A 27,734-nucleotide genomic window follows, 5' to 3' on the forward strand; every position below is an offset into this window, starting at 1 on the left:
CTCCTGAAGCTGGAAGATTTTCACTGTGGATCATCACACTTTCTTAGGTTAGAACTTGCATTTTAAACTTTAGCATTTTTTTAGTTATAAAAATAAATTTCAAAATTTAAGTTTAAAATCATATTCTTGATAATAAGCATTACTAGCCCCTGCATGATGTCAAATCTTGAATTTCAGGTAACAACTGTTACCTTAAACCTTTAGATGAACCACTAAGGTAAGATATACCATAAAAATAACAGCCCCCAAGAAGCAGGATATCTGATCTAAGTTGTGGGTTTGCTCTCTCCATGCTCAGTGCAGACTTGCCGACACTTCTGGAAGAACATGCCACCTTCCTTGTGTATGCATCTTAATACTTTATAAATCCTTCTCTGGAAGTACTTTTCTATCTATTTGACTGCTGAGGATATATGGATAATTAGCTTGGTCTAGATGTCTAATTTTCAGATCACTTCAGTTCACAGTTTTCAGATCACAAGTTAAAACAGAGGGTTCCCACCCTTTCTGATTATGTAGTGAATCAATATCTTAGTGGTTAGTGTAAAAACATTTGTAATCCCAACTTTAGGCAAGTACACTTGCATGAATCTTATTTAGATATTTAAGGTAGACCATCTTGTCTGTTTTTCAAGTTAGATAAACCCAGAGAGTCCAAAAAAATAGCACATAAACTTGCCCTTGTCCATTGTAAAATTTCAGTTCTCTGTTGAGAGCTCTGACAGATAATGCTGACAGTGCTTGTTTAAGCTGTCTGCTCCACTTCAGAGTCAGATGAAGATATGTATGCCTGCGTCTCATCACGCGGTTTGGCTTTTTTAGTGTCAACCAGGTGGATTTATATTAAGCTACTGAGCTGTGAAGAGGTGCAACTGAACCAGAGTTACGCATTCTGTCCTTCTGATTGTCCCATGGTGGAGCTGCCTCCAGTGGAGGATGGTGCTGACGACTGATGGGTTGTGACTCTTAGGCTGTTTGAATCCTAATGAAACACGTAAAAGTCAGAGCTTAGACAATCCTATATATACAACACTAGTTTACCTCTTCATCTTCCTTTGCTATCTTGCTGGGGCATTTTTGCTAGATTTTTTTGTAAGCTCATGGATTATAAATGAATGTAACCCAAACTTCAAACCCTTATATCCTGAATAACTGAAATACTTCAGCATATTTGTAAGTCAGTTGAAACCATGGATTTGATGTCACGTGGATCATTGTGACTGTGTAGCTTGAGATGCTTCCTAACAGATAAAATGGAATTTCAGTGCACTCTGCTGATTGCCCATTATTTCTGCTCTAGCTCTAGCATATCTCTTAAAATACATTCTGTTCTTTTATACTCTTCCAAGGTAATTGGTGCTTTCTGCCACTATAGCAGCAAAAATTATTTACTGGTAATATTTGCAGTCAATGGGACTCATTAAAGTACCTTTATCTTTCCTAAGATACAGCATTGCTTCTCCTCACTCAAGGCAGATGGTATAGTCAAGGGTTTAGCCTTATGATGATGCAACACATCTAATTCTTTGACACTTTCTTCAGTAAATACTGACAATTTAGCATTGTATATGAAAGCTGAAGGGTTTTTTATGTGCTAAGAGATTGTGTCTGCCTTGTTGCATTTCCTCCTTTCTGACAACCATTTTTAAACATTTTCCACATAGAACATGAAGAAGGGTGTGGTATGGGTGTAGTATTGTTTCACATAATACATAGTATGGAGAGTAGCTGATTTGAAATTAAACACATTTTTAATCTACATGTCATGACCTTGATGTCACATTCAGAATTCCAGTATAGTTAAAATTCTTGTCTGAAAACCAGAGAATATTCAGTTTCAGATTCAATTTATTTGTTCATGTATGGAAACTAAATACAAACAATTGTATTTCTCTGTAAATTAAATTTTCAGGGCGTACAGTTCTATGAGTTCTACTTAAATACTACTTCATACATACATGTCTCATTAGTAAAGCTTAGAAAGATTTGGTGAAAGGATGTCAAATAACACAGGATCTTTTTTTTTTTTTTTGTGAGTTTAATAGGTTTATTATCAGGATTTTTTAAAAGAATTTGAAAAGATTGGCTATTTTTTATGTTTCAGATTTAAGTACCAGTAAAGGTTAATTTAGGTTCAGCTAGGGTTTGGCTACTTAAAGATATAATACTTAATCTCTCTATTAATGTTTTTATTATTCATTATTATTTTTATTTTTATTTTTACATATGCATTTATAGTTAATCGGTGATATTTTACAAAGAAATGTAGTAAGTACATTAACAAGAAATTAGTGTGTCAGATTAAATATCTAGGAAAAGTTACAGAGCTCCCTTTTACCTTGGACATTTAAAAAGAAAATGTGTAGGGCAAATCCATAAGCAAAAGGAAACATTTCTTTGCTCCATATTTGACTGAAGAAAATTTCTAATTTAGCGCTGAAGAAGTGACAAAGCCTTACTGGCAATGTTCGACAGTTACTGACTCTTGGTTTTCTGGGTCTTAAATTGAAATTAATGTGTTCCGTCTAAAAAGGAGAGAAGAACATTGGATTTCAGAGGTCAGCAAGTAACTTGAGAGGACATTTTTTGCATAATTATGATGAAGTCCCTTCTTCCACTGTCTTTTTTATATTTTAAAATATTCTGAAAAATTCCTATTCTTATTTTCCTTTAAAGTGCTGAATTATCATGCTGAATTGCTGCTGCTAAAAGTTGGACAAATTGGTGACCTGATGAAAGGCTTACAATTACATTTTCTTCCCACATTGCAGAATCATTCCTTTGTCTTCATTGCTAAGCCTTACTGTTTCATTAAGTAATACTTTGATTTACCTTCATGGATTTTGTGTTTTTGCACTTATTTACATTTTTAAACTTTATGAAGATGACACTTCTCCATAGCTGAACACTTCTCTGTAACTTCTCATAAACTGGAAGAATTTATTGCCACATTTCTGACCATCAATGAATATTTATACCTTATTGAAATAGATATAATTTTTGAAATAAATTAACGTTTCAGTAATTCTTTCATTATTTTATTTTGTTAGTACATGCTGAAGTTACATTATTAGTGTGTTCCCTTTCTTGATCATCAAAAATTAAGGTAATGATCACTCAGGATTTCTGACTTGTTTTCAGGTGCTTTTGGTTCAACTACACATGTAAAGTGCCTCTCCCCAGGCACACAAATATATTGGCACATTTCAGAAAATCATTTTCTGAGTCTGGACGGTTAACTGTTGAATGTCTGCATGCAAATGGAAGTGTAGAGCCTGGAAACACTGTTCTGAACTCTCACTTAGTATTCTTGGAAGCTATGGATACAATAGGTATAAGGCAAAATAATTGCTGCCACTGTTGTGAAACATAAGTCAAGATTTTTCTTTTCTACACAGTCATCAAGGATTCATGGTAATGCATCAGGTATGCATCTATAAATACCCAGGACAAGGTCAAAGTTAAGCTTGTCACCTAGAGACCGAATTAATAAAATAAAAATGAAGTTGGGCATTCAAGTTTTAACTCACATGTCTGAGTTTGTAGAAAGAAGTGCCATGCCCTGTCTGCAGAAGCAGCAATATGGTAAGAATAGTAATTTCTTGAATGTTGCAGCTATGCGGTAAATGTCTTCCTGAGCTTCTTGTGGAGAATATTTTTCCTTAAAGAAGCCCAGAGGGAAAGACATATCACATAGCAGAAACATGTCAAGGAGGAATTATTTGGAAGCTGTTAGAATGGCTGAGCTGCAGCACTGGAAGAAGGGCGATGTTACAGAAATAATGTTTCTCAAGCATGGCTCAGTTGAAAGGGATGGAAAAGTCCTTTAAAAACTTAGAATCTTATTAGTGAGAGGTAGGATAGACATGGGGTGTTGTCATATCTATTTGCATAAAAATAATTGGAATTGAGTGTTAGGAGCTGCAACATTTACCAGAGTGTAGTGCTAAGATACGAAGGTCCGAATCGACCTCTCCAAGGTGGATGGGAGAAGATGGTGAAATATGACAGGCCAGCATAATAGGTAAGAAGCTAAGGTTAGAGACAAATTATGATTAATTAGCAAAATATAGAGTGAAACCCTTAGGGAAAAAAAAAAAAAAAAAAGACAAGAACAGTCTCAATATAGTTCTTAGAACTAGACAAAGCAGTAAGAGTGGAGAATACCCATACCTATCATTCTTACCTTGTCTTTACCACCTTTCATAAAAAAAGGTTTCAAAATTTAAATGTGATAAGTGAAAAATTGCAGTGAGATAAACCACCAATATATATTTATTACCAGTGAAGGTAAGTAGTCGATTCAAGTAAAATTATTAAAAGTTGTTCAGTCTGTGAAATTACTAGGTCAAGTCAAGTCAAATTATTCTTTTATGTTGGCTGAAATGAGCCAAAGATTAGTCTGAGACTGCAAATTTAACTGTTTTATTACATAAGTGCCAGTTTATCAATCCCTGCAAACTGTAATTGCATTCTGGAGACAGTATTTTTTCTTCATAGCAACTTGCTTAAAAGGGCCATGTAAGTGCTAACAAACCATGGAAAAAAAGGATTTTTAGTGGAACTATTGATGTAATTTTCTGAATCAATTGGCTACTACAAAAATTTCAAACTTACTAATTCACAGTCTTCCAGAGTTGTAGAGGAGAGAAGCAGGAAAGGAGTCTGTGGATGGTTTGGAGCGAGTTATACAGTACAGCCTTTTTAATCTCCTTGAAACATCTAGATGTGGAAACATCCAGATGTTTCCAGAAAAGATGTGGAAACAATTTCACATCATTACTTGCACAACCGAGACTTGGGGCACTTTACTTTGCACTCTGTTAATCACTGATGAAAAGTGCTGTTTTCGAGGGACTAGTTGATGGTCAGAAGAAACTAATAACGCATATTCTGCTTGAGAAACCTTATCTTGAGATTTTAATTCTTGACATTCCTTGATGGAGAAAACTGGCATTTTTTATCAATGGCTAATTTATCTTGAGAGTGCAAGTAAGTATTTTGGCAAGTTGGGAATCAGTTAATAACAGAAAGTTAGTGCTTGACTCCTGGCCCTGCAGACTGATCACTGCTTATTTATTTTTCTTTAGATTTCTTGGGCCTTATTATCACAGAGTATGGCTTAGCCTGATACAGTGAAAATCAGATTAGAAACAGTTCACTTCATCTGATTCAGTTTTCATTAAAATCCTTTAAATAATACATTAGTACACATTACTTCTGACATACCCAAAGGTATGACAATGATCCGGTTCTGACCTGCTCAACTTATCTACACACTTGGTAATTCCAAGTCATGCATTTGTGTTAGCTCAATGTAAATTGGACTTCTGCTGCAACAATCATAAATGTTCTTAATGCTTTCTTGAGTTTGTATGAAGCCTGCATGCTGCTAGAGTTGCTCTAAATGGTTTCTGCCTCAGGGATGATTATAAAATCATTCCTAACAGCTTCCTTTCAATTTATTTTATACATTAGGAAAATAAATTTTCCTCAATACAGATTTATATACTTACCATCCAAGGAAGCTTCTGAAATATGGGCAAAAATTTGACACAGCATTTTAAAGCTGCATGTATAAATGTGTTTACCCGGTTCGACCTTGTGGTTTGCAATTGCTCCATCAGTGAAGAAAGATCTACACAAGGTCCACCTGACCCAAAAGGGGAAGCAGGGGAACAAATAAATAAGTGCCTTTCAGAAAGAAAAGCCATGTAATAGTATGAGAGGTGCATATACCCTGTAGGCCTATTGTATTTTGCAGTGGAACTGTCAGAGCTTAGAAGTTAAGCTGTGTGATGCTAGTTCACTGCTCAGATGGGAAACCTCTGCAGAAAACCCAGGTGGTGAAGAGTCGTTGTTGTTTCAACAAGAGACACTCATCCCTTTAAATCAGCTCCGATTAAATTTCCTAGTCTGACGCTAAGGAGCACAGCAGTTTTCTTTTAGATGAGACCGTAGGCATGAGTCTTACTCGTTTTCAATTACAAAAGGTTTTCTGAAACTTCAAAAATACGTATAGCAGATTTACACAGGAGTAACTTACTGGCTGGAAAACAACATGCCTTCTTACAGTTCTGCTTGCTCACCCAAAAAAGCAAAGATTTCCTCCCCAGATATTTGGTTCTTATTAAGCTACTGTTGCTTTCTGTCTTGAAGAAGGCTGCACATCAGTGATACAGAAAAAAATCTATTAAGTGTACTGTTCAGTTTGAATTATTAGCTTAAGAAACTGTAGCTTGTTGTTCCATAACTTAAGCCAAGATGAGCCTCACACATTAGCAAAGTGTTCAGTCACTTTATTATACAGTTGGAATACAATATATCACCAAAATTATATCTTTACCCTGATTAAAAAGTTTTATTTTTTTTCTTGGTAAATTAAACATATTAATTAATTTTTTAATGGGTCCTTTGAGAAATGCCATTTGTTTTATGAGAACATTTTTTTCAACTACAGCAAAGCTTGTAGAAGTTTGTATTAATTGTATTTGAACAGTTATTTCTCAAAGGTTCAAGTAAAACCTTTTTTTTTTTTTTAAATATATATAGCTGGTATTCTATTTCTTTTAGCAGCAGTTGAAGAAAATATTATTTTGCAAAAGTACACAAAGAATTTCCCTACCATCATCTGTTGTCTTTAGTGAGTGAACTCATGGCAGCCTTGGCAGAGTAGCCAATTCTCATCTCTCCTCTGGAAGGAATGTTCCATACTTCCTATGGAACTCTCTGTATTTATTTATTTATTTATTTAATTTTTAGTCCTCATTGAACAAGTAGATTTCCAGAATGAGAAAATTAAACAATGCTACTTTGTCTTTCACAAAATTTCATCACCAAGAAACTCTTAGGAAAATTTGGGAAGTGGAGAGGAAGCTTTTTTGTCTATTCACCCGTAAAGGTATAGAAAGTTTGGGGAAAGAAAAGATAATATAGGTTTGGATATGAAATGATAACCTCATTCATATAATAAAAGTTTCAAATTTGTTGCTTCTTAATATTAAAGATGTCATTTAAGATCAGTTTACTTACATATTTAGACTGAAACTTATTTCTTGCAGTGTTGTTACCTTCTGCCACCATACTCAGCAGGCTCCTTAATTTAAACTTATAGTCTATATGTTATTTGGGCTTTCAGCTGATGGCTAAAAAACCAGTACATTTTGACATAACTGTTGTGTTCTTATGTATGATGAATGTGACAAATAATAAAAGTTTGCAACAAAGATCCATCATGTCAGATCCTGAATTGTTCAATAGATTATTTAATGTCTGTTGCAGTATATATTAAAGCAGCTAAAATTGAAGAGGTTGCTCTTGTGATCTTCAAGCAATGTCTTCTACTCTGTTTTACTTTTTCCTATTTCTCCTGTCCTAGACAAAAGAATCCCTATGGGAGACGAGTATGCAGGAGAGCATGTTATTAAGATGGAAAGTATGAGCTACTGAAAACAGTTCATTGTCCATACTACGATGATGGCAGGGAAACTAGGAAGATATATCTATATATATATAAGAAGTATATTAGTCCCTCGTTATTTCAGTGGGGTGACATAAGAGCAGAGACGAGTTTCAGTGCATTCTTTGAACAGAAATTAGTCCTGGTCCAGTTTTCCAAGTTTGCCTGAAATAGTAAATCTTAATAGCAAAGGCATTCAGGAGATAGGAATTGCATTAATCTTTTCTCAGTTAGCTTTAACTTTTTGTGTCTCCTGTATAGGCATGCAAACAGCTAGATGTACATAATTAATTTTTTAAAGGGAGACATGGTAGGTACTGTATGACAGCTTCCAAATGTTTTTCTGAAATATAATGTCATTATCCACTGTCAGTGGACTAATAGCTAAAATTCTGGCAGCCATTTTAGATAATGTTTACAAAGTAGAGCTTCACATAGCTTTCTTTTTAGGCAAGAGATTTGCTTTTAATCAGACTACACTGGTCAATCCATAAATCTTCTTTGGGAATCTGCTGCATGACAGGAGTTTGAAAACCTAATTATAGAAACTAAGATATACTGAAGAGGAGGCAGCAGTACAAATAATTTTGAAAACAGAGCCTTATTTTGGCATATATTTTCAGCATTTTCTTATATTTAAGTATGACATCATTTTACCTAAAATATTTGACCCAAAGCATAGAGAGCTCGACATCATTATTTGTGTGGCTGTTAGCAGCATGGGAATTGTTACTGAATTTCTTTGCAGTGAGCCATGTAGAGACTCTGCATTTGATTCTCCTTGAAAGACCATCACAAATATCTCAGCTTTGTGACAGAATAACAAATAGTGCAAGGGACAACTTGCTTAGACACTGCACTACTTAATGGAAAATATCTAAGCAAAAGAAGACCAGAATTTAATTCCTTTCACCTTCATTCCCTGCTGAAAACACAGAGTTCTTCCGTACTAAATCTCAATATATGCCTTAGTGTTATGGCTTTGTTAGCTTATTTTTTGCTGCCACCTAGTGTACTTTATAGTATATCACAAAGCTAAGTTTGAAATTTTTGCAAAAAGGGCTATGCTCCTAAGAGTGCTTACGTTTGTATTTAGCATATAAAAGAGAAAAAAAAATGGTATTTTTCTAACAGTAAAGACTTTCTCCCTGTGTAACACATAGTCCTCTGTGTCTGCGGTATGCTCTCCTGGGTATTACTCATTTCTTTTGACCCTGTACCTTTACTATGTATCATTTGTCTCATCTAAAGAAATTCTCATATTTGTAACTGTTCCATTCATCTGTTATCTGTGCAGTCTCTTCACTCTTATGCATACATTTATGTATCTCTTTTAATCTTCCTGTGAAGAGGTTTCCTATAGAATATGTAATAGTATAATTTGAACTGTTTGCTTTAAAATGGTGGAAAAAATGAAACATTCTGGAATTTAACGTATTCATTCCAATAGCTGGGTGTTGCAGTTTCTGATGAATGTATCTTACTTGGCATTTGTTTGCAAGGCACAGTGATCCTGAAAATTTGATTATAAATGCAAGCTAGCCACCTGACAAATAAACACTTTCAGCCTTGAAAAATGCTTAAAATCTAGTGAACATCCTTCACTGTCTTTTTGGTCTGCTATTTTACCTATGTAAGCAACTTTCATTTGACTGACAGCTAAAATCTATCTTGAAATTAAAGTGATTATTTGTCAGGTTGCCAGTGTCTTTATTTCTTTTTTTGTTGTTTGGTTTTTGTTTTGTTTTCCCAACTAACTTGATAAGGAGTGAAATGAGCAATAAGCTATATTCTGAGGTTGCAGTCATTTGCTTTTACTACAATATTAGCTAAATGTATGCTGCTGCAAGCTGTCTAGAGAGGCTGTGGGGTCTCCCTCCATGGAGGCCTTCAAAACCGCCTGGACGTGGTCCTGGGCAGCCTGCTCTGGGTGGCCCTGCTTGAGCAGGGGGTTGGACCTGATGCCCTCCAGAGGTCCCTTCCTACCTCAGCCATGCTGTGGTTCTGTGATCTTTGAACAAGAAATTCTGCTTCTGGCACAGATTTATGTTCTCTGCTTTTTAAGGAAGCTGAAAAGGAATCTGAATCTCACAGCTTTTTTCCTTTTTTCCTTTTTTCCTTTTTTTTCTTTTTTCTCTATCACAGATATTATTTTGGATTGCTCTGGTTAGCAGCAGTCTAATAATTTAAAATATTCGGTAATGGCTGCTACCTCCTTTAAAGGATTTCATGGAAGTGCCTATTCTGTATTTTAAAAAACATAGGCTGTGAAGCTAGATGTAAGCTTAGTATGGTTTAGTCACAAATGCTTGTGGATATTTCAGAAAAGGAACAACTGCAGGACAGAGGAAAATAGGATGAAGAGATTTTATTTTTTTTTTAATCTTGTTTGCTTGATATTGCTAAGCAACGGGATTGTACTCCTTTAGGGTCCTCTCACAGCAGAAACGTGTTGTACACTTAAAACAATGACTGCCTACTTCAGGAGTTGAAGGGGCAAGGGTATTCCTTTCTGGTAAGCTATATGAGTGCTGACTTCTGAAAAACAGACTCCTAGGCTGGTAGATTGTCTGTGATTTCATAGCTTTTTACTTTTAAGGTGTCCAAATGAAAATAAAAATATGCATAATATTAGCTAGAGCCATGAATCTCTCCCTTGATTTTAGTAAGGTCTGCAATAGCATTCAGCAATATAAACAGTGGTTCCTCCAGCTTTTTCTGAATGTGTGCAAATGAAGCAAAGAAAATGAGGAAGCAGGGGCAAAAGGAGCTCCTCTACTCTTTAGATGCTTCTTATAATGTTTTGTAGATTGATAGAAAAAAAAATACAACAGTAGTGTGCTGTACAATGCTACTTCTTTGCGTTGCAATCAGTGAAGGAGAGTGAAGTAGCACAGTGTCGAAGAGAACATCTGAGACACTAACAACTGAAAAAGGAAAACTTACAATAGAAAGTAGCATAATTTTAACATCTCATGCATTATTAAATAGCCTGTGATTTTTGGGCTACATTATGTCTGCTATTTTAAGAACTGCGTAAAATGCTGTGCAGTATTATTTCAATAGAGCTTTTATGTAACTGTATAAAATTGCAGTATATTACTGCAAATGTACAGAGCCATATTGCAGTGGAGTACATTAAGATAATCCTAAACCAAGTGCATCATAACATATATAATAAATTCTATATAGTAGTTTTGATTTATTCTATTAGTATAAGAGCATTATTTTATCCTGATGACCACAGAGTTTACATTACAGACAGTTGCCAGCATCATAAACATTACAAATGGTCATAAAGCAATTCCGAGCCCTGACTTGATGAAGGCTCTTGACTGTGCAGCCTGGTACTGAAGCAAACTGCGGTGGATGGCAAAGCTAGACTCAGACAGTTACCCTCTAATAACAAACTGCAAATACACAACACATTTGTAACAAGCCGGGCGGACTTTCATTTGCTAAAATGCTTCATTCCCCAAATGCACCTCCAAATGAAATTACCAGAATGTTGTTTAACTTTTCAAGCATTTAAGCATAATGAAATAATCTTATAAATCGTGGTCTAATAGTACAAATCTTGTTCCCAGGCTTTTGTGACGTGGAGAACCCCTAGCACAAACAAAAATTGCTCACCTCCATGAACTGCTTTAAGGAACATATGGGTGAGGTTTGTCACTTCTGCTTATAGATGGATTTTAGGAGTGGAGTTAGCAGTGAGAGATGAGCCCCCTCATTTTTCCAGCCTACAGAGAAAGGAGCACAGGAACCATAGGCGCTACTGAGCTCTTGAAAACTTGAGGCTTTCTGTTTATCCTTTTGTCATCCCCATTGTATTTGACCAACTGCACGAACAGATCAGTTACCATGGTGTTAAAATATTATATTACCAGAGCTGACTCTTTCTGGGTATTAAACACCTGTTATAACAGGACTCAGCCCTCAACAGCTTCACAAGGCACTGCCTGAGTGATTGTTAACATACAAAGTTAGTTACCTTTCATTAATATATCATTTCAGATTGGGGGATGAGAGGGAGGGGAGTTGTTGTTCTTTGTTGTTGTTGCCTTTTTTTTTTAAGTATAGAAAAAGAGAAAGAAAACCAAGGCAAAAAAGATTACTATTTAACAATGCTAAGAAACTATTGCAAAAGGGATTTGCTGTTATGGCACGTACCATCTCCCAGTCTTCTCTGAAGGAATAAAATACATGTGTTACTAATAGGCTTCATGCAGACTCAAGAGAGAACCTGAAGTAAAGTAAACAGAAGTGCATCATTTCTGTAAGCCACTGCAATAACTTCAGTTGACTTTACAGTCTTTCAAATCTATTTTAATTTCAGTTTTGAGAGTCTGAAAACAGACTGGTTAAGTCAGTTGCTTCCAGCAGCAGCATTTTACTTTGAATTTCCACAGCTATGACTTCTGGAAGATGAACTCCAATATTTTTTCAGGGGGTGAGCTCTTTTCTTCCACTTACTGAGTGTCAATCTTTATTTGCACTTATTTTTATAGAGCTTTCACCATCCTCTGCATTCAGCATTTATGGTATTTTCAAACAGCTAGTCTTTTTTTTTTTTTTTTTTGTAAATGACTGACAAGTATTCAAACAAACACTAAAAGGGATTTTTTTTTCCTACAGTGTTTCATCCAGGATATCATATATCTTCTTGTTTAGTCTTAGGTTTATCCACTTGGGTTTTTGATAAGTTTTCATGTCTGTTAGTGATACTTGCCTACAAGTTATTTTCACATTTGTCCCTTCTGGTCTATATTCACAGAATCATTAAGGTTGGAAAAGACCTCCAAGATCATCTGGTCCAACAGTTGGACCAGTATCACCCACTAAATCATGTCCCTAAGCACCATGTCCAACTTTTCCTTGAACACCCCCAGGGACAGTGACTCCACCACCTCCCTGGGCAAAAATATTAGATATCAGCATTGGCTTGGAGTTAAAAGCCTCCGACTGTTGAGTGCTTCTATTGATTACTCAATGTAAAATTTTTGTTTGTTTTAGTATGCTCTTGTTCCTATTCCTTTAGGAAAAATATGTTTATTCTAAAATGACCGTCGAAGGTGGAACATAAGCACACACAAGAAAGCCAGACAGCTGGTGTATGAACTTTAATGAAAGCAGTACAGTTTCACAGAAAAGTTTTTTGGGAATGTATTAAGTGCTCAGGCAGGCTTGTAGAGAATATCCTGAAGCCCTTATTACACTAATGATATTTGACTAGTTTGATTAGCACTAAAGCCATTTTCAGCAAACTAATGCAATGGAAGTCACACACCTCTTTTCATATAAACATTGTTAGTAAGTTTACCTTTAGAAACTTTAGAAATACTATGATAGTGTTGGTTTTGCTTCTGAAACCTTGCATTTATGAGCTTGATTTCAAATACAAATTAAAAAATAATCATAGCGATTTACTTAATTTAGAGTAAAATGGGCACTTTTACATTCAGCAATTTTCAGCTTTCCTTTCCAAATGAAAATCTTTCAGTGTTGAAAGTCTGGAAAGCAGTGTTTCTCTCCAAATAATGCACTAACACCCTGAAATTAAAAACAAGGGGTAAACACTGCTGAATGGAAATAGAAATGGTAGTTCATCCCATTGAACCACAAGCATAGGATGAGTCTATGAGCATAAGTATTAACAGAATTTGTTTTAAATGTGTATTAAGGACCTATGTGGAACATTTTTCCACAATGCTTTGCTTCATGGTTTTTAATTCACCAAGAAAAACAAAATTACACCCATTTTACAGATGAAGAACCTTAGAATGTGGAAACTTTGCCTTTCCTTAGGTGAACAATTACTCGGATTCAAAGTTGAGCTTCTTGAGCTGGAAGAGCAGGGGGGTTTCCTTTACCACAGTTCTCAGCACATTCTAATTTTCTGCATAAATACAGCAGGATTCTTCACAAACTGAACAGTAATGAGCCTTGTACCATCAGAAGCATTTAGTGATAATGAGCCTAGTACCATCAGAAGCAGTTAGTGAAAATAAGGATTAAATTTTGCTCTCTGTTTGGCAGTAATCCCATATTTGATGTTTTGTTTCTTTGCTTTCCAGAGATTTACCAGTTTCAAAACATAATTTTCAATGGCAACTGCTATTCCTGAGAAATGAGTGATATCACAGTCATCAGAGCAGGAGACATACCTTCAGGACATTCATAACACTGAATGTATTGCTACTGACACTTGGAGACTAGGCAGCAGAAAGTCTACTTTAGATTTTATCAACCCAGTCTGCCTTAGCAGTTCTGTTGGCTGATTTCTAGAAAAAAAATGACATGATAGGTGAGAGTGTAAATTTTAAAAAATCCAGGTGAATGTCATGTTTTCTTATCACCATTTTCAACTTTAACTTTTTTGCTTGTAATAGTGTTTTCCTTTATGCTCCAGAAATGGCCAATGGCCCTGTATAACTAGAATATGTTTGTATCCTTATCTCTGGACAACATCTCTATGACAGCTGCCTTGAATGGAAACACGTTTAGAAATAGACTTATATTATTTTACTTCAGAGCATCTTAGAATATAATTAACAGCTTTCTGAACCAGGCTTTTTTAATGGTTTAAATCAGGATGTGAAATAATAAGCATGACATCATTTTCACTTCTTTTTCTGTACAGAACACAGTCTTTTCTTAACTTTTTTTTTTAATTCATTACTTTTAACTGAATACACATTTTAATAATTGTGGATTCACTTTTAGACGTTAACACAAATACAGACACAAGAGGTGGCCTGAAATTAAAAGAAGTTGCAACTGCATTATAACATATACATGTCTTCCCAGGCATCAATGCATGATTGGTGTATTGATGTTATTTACCTGTTCTCCGTATTCTAGAATTAAAAAAAACAAAAACAAAAAACAAAACAAAAAAAAAAAAACAACAAAAAAAAACTTTATTCCAATTAGGGGAAAAAATAGAGCATGTGGTTCACTAATACAAAGATTTTGCTGTTCTTCCCAAAGTTTATGGTAAGTAAGCCTTCCGTTCAATATTCCCTATTGCAAGTTGCTTTTTGACCCTGCACAAGATCCACTATAGTGGCTCATATTGCCTTATCCTTTACTTCTTAAGGCTGATCCTTAGCCATCCAAGACAACTGAGAAGAGCTATATAAGAGCTCTCATAATACTGAGTGATTGAGTAATAAAAGTGGGTGGAAATCCAATATAAATTAAGTTCATACATACTGAGAAGGAAAACACATTTTAAAAGAGGGAAAGACCTTGACTTTACCAATTGAAGTCTTGGCTCTGAATGAGCTGCTGCCACTCAGAAGAGGTTTGGGAACTTCCTAGATTCTATAATATCCTGGGAAACAGTTTTTGAATATTCTGTGAAATACACCAGCTCTGTGCTCAGTAGCAATTAAGAAAGCAAAGAGTAGACCTTAGGAGAAAAAAAAAATGGTGCACAAATATTAATTGGCAGGGCACCATTACCCCACATTGTTTTTCTCATTTTAGTCTCTCATCTCAAAAAGGAGAGTGATGAATTAGGGAGGTTAGTCGAAAAAAAGGCAACAAGGATGATTGAAAGATGTGAAATGAGTGTTTCATTCAACAGATATTCAGCCTCAGATTCTCCAGTGTGGAAGAGGTGTTCAAAGAGCATTATGAAAGAGGTCTACAACATCAAGAGAGACGTGAGGAAAGCAAATAGACAATAACTGTTCATCTTCTGATAGAAAAACTTGTGTGCATCCCATGAAGCAAGGAGACAAATTCAAACCGAGCCGTAGATACTTAGATAATATTTCATGCATAAGCTGTGGAACTGTGCCATGCAGTGAAGATATTCAAAAGTTACATGGATTTGTAAAGTGATTGGATAGGTTCATGGTGAAAAAGAAAATCTATTAAGGACTGTGAAACACAAGGACATCAGCTCTGATTCAAGACATGCTTTGGTTCAGGTCACTAGAAGATGAACGTCACTTAATGCTTACCTTATAAACATCCTCTGTTTTGAGATGCCAGTTTTTTCCGCTGTCTGAGATAGGATACTGGCACACATGTGCGTTGGTCTGATCTGGTGTATGTAATTGGACCAGGTATAACATTGCTGAGTATTATTGCTTGCAACTCACTGCAATTTTCTGGTTCACCTGCTTAAAACTCCCGAGACGATCCTGAATTACTTTTAGATGCTGTTGGTCATGGACAGTAGGTACACCCAGCATCCAGTGTAGATCAGCATGTCCAGAACTCTGCCTATCCTTTGGCAATAGTGGAATGGATTTTCTAATTCTGAACACTCTGAAATACCCTTACAAATACTGCCTCCTCCTCAAAACTAATATCTGTAAGTATCACCAGATGCCCCACCAGAATCAAGTCCCTGGTGTGCTTTGGACCTTCCTCTTGGGTCTCACCCTTCAAAATTTTGTTGAGAACACTTATTCTGAGAAGCTCACCAATGTTAAGCAAATGTAGGAGTTACTAAATGGCTGGATAATGATACTTGTTCCCCATCTCCGATGACTCCCCTGATAGCGTGCAGCCTGCCTGCCCTGCAGTCCTTCTTGTTCCTGGATTTCAAGGACTCCCCTGAGTCAGACTGAACTGCGTATTTAGGTGTGCTGCTCGGCCCCCCTTCGTGTCAGCATCAAGGACATATTTACAGCTCTGTGGGCACGACACTGGGATTTGTATTGACTCCAGGGGCTGGGTTTTCTGTGTTTGTCATCACAGAGCCTAGGCAAGGAGCTGCTATGCTCTGTGAGCCAGCAGAGACAGGATCAAAATAAAGTATGAAAGCCTTTAAGGATATGCAGGATTTCTACTATCTATTCCTTGATTAAATGCATTGCAGCCTGGTTGTCACACAAACCCTGACCTGCTGGTGAACTCATGCTGACAAATGTGTGTTGTTATCAAAATAGGGAAGAACTGCAGGAAGTTAATGTCCCTTGCAATGTCCAGATTTTCCAGTCTTTGGGCCACATTATTTCTCCTTGAATAGCATGCTAAATAAAAACTCCTCCAGAGTGACTGTATTGCTGTTCCTGCTACAATCACTTGCGGGCCCATTTAGGATTTGTTACCTAACATGGTGCAGAGGGTCGGCCCTGGCCAGCAGATGAGCCCCCACCCCGTCCCTCGCTCATTTGCCTCCAGCAGGATAAGAGAGAATTGGAAAGGCAAAAGCAAGAAAACTCATGGGTTGAGATAGGGGCAGTTTAATAAGTGGAGGGGAAAAAAGGAAGAGAAAAATATTGATGCAAAAGTAAGCACTCACCACCAGCAGACCAATGCCCTGGCCGTCCCTGAGCAATGGCAACTTTGGGAAACACCCCCCCCATGCTCAGTTTTGCAGCTGGACATGGTGTTGTGTGGTATGGGACATCCCTTTGGTCAGCCTGGGTCAGCTGTCCTGGCTGTGTCCCCTCCCAGGCTCTTGCCCACTTGCAGCCTGTGTGCTGGGGGGCAGAGAGAGAGGCAGAGGAAACCTTGGAGGTGTGCAAGCACTGCTCAGCAATAGCTACAGCATGGGGGTGTAGCTGTTTTTGGCTGTTTTGGTCACCAGTCTAAAAGCCAGCACCATACCAGCTGCTGTGAACAAAGCTAACTCCATCCTAACCAACACCAGGACAGCCAGATGGAAAAAAAATGTAGAGGGCCTGGTTCTCTATCTGTTGCCTCAGTTGTAAACAATGAAATATAAGCCAGTAGGTTATACCTTGGTAATGGAACAAGGTATAAAATCATACATAATGCTAGCACCCAGCTGCCTTGTGGCTTGTTTAGGATTTAGAGAGATATTGTCCTTACTGTTTGTCCTTTCAGCAGCAATTGGCTTATTTTGTGGGAAGAAACAAATGAAGTACACACTTTGACTTAAATCTAATGCCTGAGGGGCCTAGCTAGTCTCTAGAAAGTGCCAGCTCTCAGAAAAAAAAAATGCTTTTCAAATTTTGCATAAAATTGAGAAGAAAATTAAACTAGTGCTTTTTCTAATATCTATCATAAAGCAGACATCTCATCAGTATGAAATATTTGCAGCAACAGAAGTGTCATGGTGATAATTACAGGAAAATAATTGTAAAAGCTTTAAAAATATCAGAATATCTAATACAAAGCATTTTCTAGGGGGAAAAATCTTTCACTCATCTATTTTTCTGCCAAATGTGATGGAGCGTAATATCTGGGCTTTTCACTTTTCACCTCTTTTCTTGTTGCCTCTTACAATATTTTAAAATTTCTGATTTTGGAAACACTGCTAGAGTAGCAAAAGTAGAAATGGCATGGGTTTCTCTGCTACTCCTTACTGCTTCAGATGAGGAGATGTAGCCCAGTGTCAGCGTTTCCTGGCCACAAGTAAGGTCTTAGAAGCAAAAAGTTTGATTTTCAACAGTACGTGTCAGATAAGCTAAAAGGGAGCATGGCTTTGTCTGGCTGCCTGTAGGAAGAAAGGGTTTTGAGGTTCTTCCGAGAGTTGGGAAGGCACATCACCAAGTGCAGGTCAGATGGATCGCCAATTCTTTTTTGTATCTCCAAAAAGAAAGGTTGCACGATATCGTCTCATCAACCACAACTCTTTTGCTGTGAGATCACCAGCTTTCATTCATAATTCAGAGCACAGCTGTGAATCCTCTGAGCCTGTGTGAACATTGTGCTTATTTCTTCTAGGACAGTGAGATGGATTTTTTTGTTTGTTTGTTGGTTTGTTTGTCATCAGGTTGGGTTCAATAAAGTGTGATTTAGGGCTTTCTCACAGTGCCTCTGGAGTGCATTTGGAAAAACCCTGCTGTTGCCATATGACAGGTGGTAGCAATGTGCTGCAGATTGTGTTCTTCGGAGAGCTGCGCTGCCTGACAGGCAGGACTGCAGAGCAAGGTACTCATTGAAATGATGATCAGTGGAGGATGTGGCTTTTTAATAGCTTGGGTAGTAGTAAAAGGACAGTGCCTTTTCTGCAGGATACTTAACCTTCATAAAACAGCACATAATGCTATTTTAGGCACTGGCTGCAACTGTTTAAGAAGGAGGGAGGGCACACCACTGGCCATCCTCTGGCAGGCGGTGATGTATGAAGGGGTGATTGACGAATGATTTGTGATCCTGTATGACTTACGCTAGGTGATTTTTAGATGAATTCCTGGTGCTGGTGCTCTTTGCATCTTGTTGTGTTGCATAAGCAGCAGATCTTAGCTAGGCATACAAAAAGATATTTGATAAATAACTGAGTGTAAAAGGCGCTTCACAAAAGCTATGTTTTCCTCGTCTTCCCTAAAATTTTAGATTTATGGAGTCCTATGTAAAGTATATTAGCTTGCATGTTTGGGACGTAACTACATCAATCAGAAGAGAAATGTGACCCTTAGACAAAACAAATATACCAAAATCTTAGTTACAATGGTATACATTATAGACTTCTTTTAAGCCCTGTCAACCACTTTTATAATGTACGTTACTTATAACTTTTACTTGGACAGCTTCAAATAATGTTTGTTTACAAACTCTGTCTATAATATCTTTTTTCTACTTACAGCTTTTGTTACAGATACTCTCACTGTACATGGTTTAGTCTTTAACAGTAACAGTGTAATTATTGCCATATATATAAGCATTGTTCTGTGTGAGATTGTTTTTAGCAATGAAAAATTTTACCTTCCGTAAAACATCAGAAGCTCTGTGATGTTCTCTCTGCACAAGTGATGCTGCCATAGCTACCACCTGTGGAGTTGAACAATTATAGCAGAGAAAGGCTTGCCATAGAAGCACTCCAGCAACGAATCACTCCATTCTTCCAGTACTGCAATTGCTACTCTAGCATAAATCCAGTTGCTGGAACAGGGGAAACACATAAATGATACCTTGGCATAAACAGTGTTTTAGGTTGTACTAGCAGACACAGAATTATATTACACACAGAAAATACAGTTAAAGGTAGCTATCCGAGTTACAGAAATTTCTATGAGAAAAGATTTTATGCACTGCAAAATCTTGGAGGACACAAGACAGTTTCTTACAGCTGCAACACAGACTGCTCTTTTCCTGCTTTCTTTACAATCACAATACAAATTCAATCCCAAGTAAGGTATTTTGTGTTCAATTGCATTAGCAGAAACCACTGCCAGAGATCCCTTTCCCATAAATACCATTGTGACCTGAATATTATTGCTGTGTGACAAATTAAAATATTAAGAGCATTAACACATTTAAAAACAGCTCTGTCACTGATCTCTGACACCTTAAAAAAGAAATGGTAGTGCAAATACAGAAGGAAAGGGGGATTTAAAAGGAATTTGCTCATGAAATAATTACAATTGCTGATTTTATATTTTAAAATAATCCAGTAGAAAAAAAATGATTAATAAATGCTTACAACCAGCCATGCTTTATATCAGTTGCAGGTAAAGATCTGATAAGTCCTTATTTCATAGGTGAATCAATACCAAATTGTCCTAACAAATTATGGTGTTACAATTTTGGCATACCACATTTATATAGATCATATATGAAATGTTCTAAGTGAATATTAACAAAGTCACAATTTCACAAATTAAATCCAAAATTTAAAATGAAAACAAGAAGAAATTCCAGTCTTGCACCCTTTTCTACAGTATACCACACACACACAAATTGATTTCTGACTGTGCATACAAATACTAGATTTTTATTTTGGTGTTGGAGGCATTTGATTTGTAGTACATCCCGTTGTCACACAATATATTTTTGTGTATTAGCTGTTCAAGCCCTTGAGTAAAGAAAGCAACTTTTTTTTTTTTTTTTTCCAAATGAGGAACAGGACTTGCATCAAAGAATTCAAGTGTTTTACCACTTTCTATAGTTGCTAAGTGGTTTCATGGAGATTCTTGTCTGCATTAAAGCATCTGCTAGTGTGCTGAAGATTATGATCCTCATGAAACCAGTCAGCTGGTTCAGACACAAACTGAACATTCACACAGTGGTCTGATGCTTCAACAAGTTGAAAGCTATTGTGTTGGAGATTCAGTCACAGGTAGGATTTCCGAGAGAAACATGCTCTTTGATGTGAAAGTTGTTTAGTTGTTGGGGGACCTCAACTCCAGGGAACTGCCTTCCAGTCCTGAACCTCTTAAAAAGGCTTTACAAAGCACGTCAGAAAATGGAATCAGTTAACAGAGAAATTGTTCTCGTTTGATTAATAATTGTATAATTCATTTGGTTAGCAGAGTGCTGTTTGTATTTTTAATTTCTACACATCTATCTCATAATTCTAGTGTAATTTTTGGTATAGGTCTCAAATAAACTTTAGATTCCAGGCCATGCTCTAAGTTCATCTTTAAGTACAAGAGTTTTTCAGAATACTTCTGGAAGCATTTTTCAGTTCCTCTCTGCAGCTAGCAATGCAAGAGTAAATCTTTTGGTCTGGACCAAGAACAATCAGTAGGAAACCACTCGTGCCTTTGATCAGGGACATAACAGAAACAGAGAGAACTGAGCTTCTAGTTGGTACTCTCAAGTCACTTTTGCTCTTTGGCAATACAATTTTAATATTAAAGCATAAGCAGTCCAGAAGTAGAAAATGAGTGCCCCCAAATTATATTTCCAATTATAATTATTCCCACTGTGTGTTACAGTCTGCATCCAAAGCTGTGACTTTCAAGAGCACCACAGATTTCAGTAGATCTGTCCTTATTTAACCAACTGAGCCAAGAAGCTCCAAGCACTACTGGCATTATTATTAAGTCCCTTTGTCATCCAGAAGCAGGATGTTTAAATGTCTTCCCCAACCTGTTAGCTGAACTCTCGGAATAGCAGATCATGCTAACTAGCTCTAATGTGTGTTTTGCTGGTAGGATTACTGATACCAAAGGAAGAAATTTTTGCGTTAATTTTTCAGCTGATATGGCAACTATATATATTTGGCAACTATGCTTATTATAAGTTGACAGAAGAAAATAAATAGGAAGGGTTAAAAGGTATTCTATCTTCTGGCTGCATTACGCCTCTGTCTTATTTTTTCTATGCATTATTTTTTCTTTTTCCCTTAGGCACTCTCACTGCCTTTACGTGCTAACTTCAAAACAAAAGTGCGACCACAAGCATCACGGCTCCTTCTTTGCTCATTTCCATAGATAAACGAAGATCATGCCTATAAAACAAAATAGAGATAATGGCTGTAGAAAAGGATCAACCAAGATAGTTTACTTGAAGAGAGAATGCATAGTAATGTCAATACATGCTAGTAAACTGAGAACATCCCCTGCTTTCCCTGAAGGATTAGCAGTCAGGATGAAACATCCTGCCATGTTTTTACTACAGCTCTGGTAACTGTGCTAATTAGATTAAAGTTTGTCTGCGTTAGTTTAGCCTGGTATGTCATCCACCTATGCCAATTTTCAAGAACAGAACATTTCTAACTGCGGTAGTTCTTGCACGTTTGAAAAATGCCAGCGCTTGGTTTTAAAGCATTTGATTTCACAGTTTTTAGGGCACCTTATACCCTTCATAATTCATAGCCATCATCCACAAATGTGTGAAATTCAAAGCTGAGGCAGCAGACAGAGTAAAAGGTCAACCTCCAAGACAGAACTGAAGCTATTGATAAAAACTATATTGTAAAAATAAATGAAAGCACACAGTGATTGCTGACTTTTGACTTCAATCAGTGTTGTCAGTAGTTCTGGTACTCAGCACTTCTCTTTCACTTCTTATGTTCAAAAAGTTGTACAAGCTTAGGTAATTAGTCTTTGTAAAAGGCTTGTGCAGTCTGCTATATGTTACCTTTAATTTGCAGTAGGAGAATAATTGGTAGACAGGTGAAGATTTGGTCTTTCAAATGTGCTTATGTTCCTAATTGTTTTTGTTTTCAGTTTTTGTGACCTACCTTTGATGTCACTTAAAGAAAGAGCTTAGTCTGAATTAATTGTAGGTATTCAGACAGAACTGTGGGCAGAGGGAAGCTATGAAGTTTTCTTTAACCCTGCACAGCTCAGTTGATGTATAAAAAGAAATCCCATGCTGCGGGGATTTCTTCCAGCTTCTGAGAGCTGGGGCACCCCAAAGAAAGGATGCACAAGGAGCCGTGTCTGTGGCTTTCTTCTCTCTTATTCTTGATAGTACAGGAAGATATCTGGAGTACAGTGGGGAAGCAAGTGAATCTCAAAAAGGGAGGAAGAAAGAGACAGAGGCTAGACATCAAAAATGTATGTAATGTATGTAAAATACTTTGTTTAATATATGTTATGTTTTAAATCATATTTGCTGTGATGTGTAGGCAGAAGGAACAAGGGACTACTTTTCACTAGCCACTGTGCAAACACAGAGAGTATTTGACAACAAATGCTTACTGCTTTGAGGCATGGTTTGTAGGGAGGAAAATTACCTTCTCTTATGTCACATGAAAGAATCAGAAGAAAACAGCAAGCTCCCAGATACATGGATAGCCAACATAAACAAATACAGTTAAAAATGAGAAATCACACACAAGCTTTGAATAATCAAACAGGAGAGATATGATGTCCTCCTTAATGTTAAAATATTGTTGGGAAAGTATTACTGTGTTACACTGTTGTATGCATATTTTAAAATTATCTTTTTTTTTTAGATAAAAACGGGAAGTTCAGAGACTGAGATGAAACTAGAATGACTTGAGATTGTACCTAGGATTGAAAAGAAGTGTGTCAAATTGAATATACATACAGGAGGTATTGGGAAGTAATTGTGTGAACAGCTCAATTTGCTGTGAGAACGGTGAAAATTCAAAGCCTAACTTACACTTTTGTGTGAATTCCTACCAATTCCTGGCTTCCAGCCTTGTACATAGACCAAACCTCCAAGAAAGTACTGATGATGAACTGCTTATGATTAGAAATGTTTTTCAAATACAAAAGGTAATGGGCGCTAAATGGATAAGAAAATGCTGAGCCACTGATTATTGGAGTTGCAAATTGGTAGAAGAACTAGCGACACAGCAATGAAGAGGTGGTTATGAAAACTTCTTTCCATAAATTGAATTCACAATGGACTGGACAGAGTTTGCATAAATAAAAAAATCTGTTTTAGAAACAGAAAAAAATGTTAGGAAGAAACTGAGAAAGAAAGCATAATGAACACTGGATTTACACAAATTATACCTCTTTCTACAGTCTGCTGTTTCTGGATTTAGATTAAACCCTTTGTAGTTCAAAAGTATTATGCTGTGAATTTAAAATAAATGCTGTTATTTTACAAATTAATCACAGCTTTGTTCTTCGATTTTGTTATTATCCATCTCACAATGAGTGTAACAAACTATAGTTGCTCTGTGAGGAAATGTTGAAACCTTTGAAATGACTAAATTACATAGTTCTACAACCTACAAATTCATCTAACGTTGCAGTGATGAATGGTTTTGTGCTAAAAGATTTCTTTAAAATTCTAACAGAAATGATTAATAGTATACAATGCTTCTTAAATGAAAACAGGGCAAGAAGCAATATGCTACATGCTAAAGCATTACTGCTTTGGATACAGTGCTGGTGAGGCTGCTTGCAAGTAGTAAATACATTGAAGCAAAGGTTGATTAGGGCACTTCTGGGAGTGATTGCAAACTTGCTGTCATAGAAGAATTATGAGAGATTTTCAAAGGACAAATAGGAGTTAGGCAGCATTTTGCTTTCATGAGTTGGAGATCTGGCTACTACTTTGCCCTGTCTATGTTCCATAAAGTGCTAGTTTTTAATTATCAAAATCACTGCCTTTCAGCATATTTTTTTTCATTTCACTTTCATGAATACATTTTAGCAGATGATAAAATCTATTTACCATTTGTCCCATACAACCCAAGGACAGGAAAGAATTGAAAAGTCTGAGGAGACTGGGGAAGGGCTGCTAAGTGTCAGAGCCCTTGTGGTGGGCCCAGCATGACAGACCACTATTGCTGTCTGAGATGTGGCCAGGGAATGAATTGCTGCCCACGTAAACTGTTCTTACCAACCGTTGTTTGCTCTACTTTTTCCTGAGAGATCCCTTACTATCCACCACTATATGTTACATGTCCAGAAGTGTTTGATCAGGCAGTTGTGTATCCTCTTATGTGACAGGAGCGATGGCAATTATCACATTATGGGACAGGACTCTATATGCATCCAACTAGTTAACAGACGGATACCTATCCTTCACGTGTGATGAGGAATCACCTGTATGTTCACCTTCTCAATGGAAAAGGGATTAAAGAGGTTTTATAAAAGAATCTGCAAGGGGCACTATGGTCCTGAAATGCTGGGTAGTATGGTATTAGCTATCTGAATGGGTACATTTTAAAATCAATTTTAACAGTTCTAAATTCCTGAAAACAGTGACATCTTCACAGGTCTGAAATACATACTCTGTCAATAAGTAAAAACTTTTCCTCCTTCACCATTTCCATGAACCAAATGCAATCCTTCTCAAGTCGTAAGTAACACCAACATGATTTCAGTGAACTTTCTGAGGCTTAGGTATCATTTCAGGAGTGTATTCTTGTTTGAGGAATCTCATATATGCTTAAAAATGATAAGACTGAGCAGATGCTTGCTGTTATTTGCCTGAGATGGATTAAGCATCTGTTTAATTAAATTTCTTAATTTGATTTTATAAATTTGTTTTCCATTTGAGCTGAACGATTTTATATGCAAGGGTCTCTTGTATATTGGCAGCAGGCAAAGAAAGTGCTGGAACCTTTTTGTCACTCCGTTTCTCCATTTTGAAGCGAAACTGGATCCTTCCCACTCTAATACTTTTAACATGGATCAAAGAATTTGAAGATACAGGTTAAGTGTGAGATCTGCAGTAGAATCAGGGGCCATTTAGTCCGTGCTAAAAATGGCATAACAGTGAGAGTAAACCTGTCTCAAACAAAATTTAAAGCAAAAGCTTTTTTTCATGAGTGCACCCAACCAATCTGGAAGTATTTTTCCTAGGAGTTTTCAAAAGCAATTCTGTTCACAAGTGATTTAGACTTGGTTTAAAGAGAGCTTGTCAGTAGTTGTTTATACAAAGAGAAACAGTTTAGAAAGTACTTTCGGTGAAAGGAAGGGAAATTTAAAGTGAATCACCAGAGCTTGCAGAATAATAATTCCTGATAGGGGAAAAAGGATTCAAAACAGTAAAGCTAACAAAAGCACTCAGATCTAGAGAAGATACCATAATTGAGGAAACCTGGCTGAAAGTACCAAAGCAGCAGGAAAGCTGAATTGATTTTTGGAGCTGTATAATACAAGGAAAGATTGGCAGATATATTATATACTAGAAAATCGCCTGCTGTGCACAAGGAAGAAATGCCTCTTTTATGTATTGTCCTTTGATATTTTTAAGATTATTTATGAGATACGGCTATCCTTCTGGTTGCGATGAATTTCCGTGGATTTGTCTATTACACGAAGCTTTCAGAAGAAGAACCTAATCCCTTTTACATTATTTGAGTATTTTCTTTAACAAGTCTTTGCATGAAATGTAATTCAAATTAAAATGGAAAAGTATGGTGCTCCTTTAAGTTTCCATTATTTTTTTTTTAAATGGCACTGGTAATAAAGAATGGTAATAACTTTAAAATAAATGGAATTGCATCTATTATTTATTAACTGAACTAGCTTGAGAAGCTGTTCCCTCCTACTTCTGTATCTTTATCTCAGATAATATAGTGATAGCAGTAAAGGAACTTGCATCATTAAATATTGAACCCACTACAACAAGCAGGTTTTTTAATTCTTTCTTTAGTACAGTCATGATTATAAGGTGTTGAGTGCATTTCCTTTCAGGGAAGCCCTCTCGCATACACGTAGGCAAATGGCACGTGCAGGGCTTTCAGTGGGGATCACAGAACACTCGAGGGCTCTGTAAATAGTGGCATTCCACCTTTATAGATGGAAGAAACGCAGGCCTATAGGAGACTGTAGTATGCTTTGGAGAACCACACCACTGTATCACCATAGTATAAATGATGACTGTGATACATTATACAGAGGAATTGTAATATTGTTTTCAAAAAAGGAATTAGTTTTAAAGTCAAAAACTGTGGTTAAATACTGCTGTGACTGCGTTATTTTCATGTTATAATCATTTCCTCTGCATTGTGCAACATTTAAAAACACTAAGCTATCAAAAACTGTGTTGTCATCCCAAAGGTGGCACTCTTATACAAAACTTTGATTTCATTAACTCAGAGCACTGGTGATTCCAGTAAAGATTCAAGGGGAAGAATTTGTGTTACTGAATTACCAATATCATATCAGATCTTGCACATACTTCTTGATGATTTTCTTTCCAAGCCAAGGTCTACCTCAAAGATCAAAGAAATACATATTTTAACATGGGAAATGGTAATGAAAAGTATGCCCCTTACCATTTCAGAAGAGGACTGTAAGAAGGTGGGAGAACAGTTTTTCTTCCCTACGCATGCTTCTTCCTATACCATAGGGCTGGTGACATGAGGTGATAGTGCTCTAGGAGTGTTGCTCTTGTCTCTTCCACTCTATTTCCATGGTATTTCTCTCTTCTCCCATTTTCTCTCATTCTTTGTGACATTCTTCCTTCATAAGATTCTGGATGTTTGTTTTGTTCTTTTATCTACTTCAGGAGTTCATCAGTACCCCCAGTTTAAAATCTGGGGCTATTTTTTGGGTATATAATATATACCATGTCTGCCTGATTTTCTTTTGATAACTGCATCTGTAAATCTGCATCTATATTAGCAGATAATGCAGTTCAATTCAAGTAGATTTACAGGCCACTTAAGTGCTGAGGACAACATCCTTAATACACCTTGTTTCAAGGAGCTTTAACTCACAATCTGGTCTGGCCCCATGCCATGGATGCCCATTAGCAGCTGGAGTACCTGAGGTGTGAGACAGTCTTCTGGTTTGGGTTCATCTGAAATTGAGCTCACGTACTCTTCAGACCACTCTATAATGTGAAGCAAGGCTTTTCAAATCGGGACAACAAAGAGATTTGTTTCAAAATCACTCTCTGGATCTGAACTAAAACACAAATGTAGACATGAAACATTTCTGCAAAACATTCTAAATTTGTTTCCAATTTTGCAGCCTCAAAATTCTGATATTTCCATGGTGTTTCTATTGGTCAATATTCACTTTCTTCAGCCCACATTTATAATTATCGAATGACTTTTTCTTGGAGCCATTCATAGGTGTATGATATAAGTAAAAGATACTACTGTTCAGATTTGCTGCCCCTTTTCATTCTCTGCATGCATTTATAAAGAATAGCAGAATACCATGAAATTGTGAAACCCACCTGGGAGAAGTGAACTCCCTAGTCATTGAAGCATTTTTGTGCT

The 27,734-nt window shown here is 36.6% G+C and overlaps 1 protein-coding gene and 1 long non-coding RNA gene across 5 annotated transcripts in view; one reads left to right on the forward strand and one right to left on the reverse strand.

Moving 5' to 3' along the window:
• The window catches only part of EYS (eyes shut homolog), a 959,435-nt gene that overhangs the window by 867,713 nt on the left and 63,988 nt on the right, over positions 1–27,734 (forward strand). The gene's annotated exons all lie outside the window — the stretch shown is intronic.
• The window catches only part of LOC308191587, a 48,085-nt gene continuing 21,816 nt past the window's right edge, over positions 1,466–27,734 (reverse strand). For 2 of the 4 annotated variants that reach the window (XR_013948151.1, XR_013948152.1), the window contains exon 4: positions 1,466–21,569. This is a non-coding gene — a long non-coding RNA (uncharacterized lncRNA). Of the gene's footprint in view, positions 27,415–27,734 lie in introns of all 4 variants that reach the window. The other 2 variants (XR_013948149.1, XR_013948150.1) reach the window with 2 other exon arrangements.

The sequence above is a fragment of the Anser brachyrhynchus genome (assembly GCF_964034855.1).
Source record: "Anser brachyrhynchus genome assembly, chromosome: 3".
Lineage (NCBI taxonomy): Eukaryota > Metazoa > Chordata > Aves > Anseriformes > Anatidae > Anser > Anser brachyrhynchus.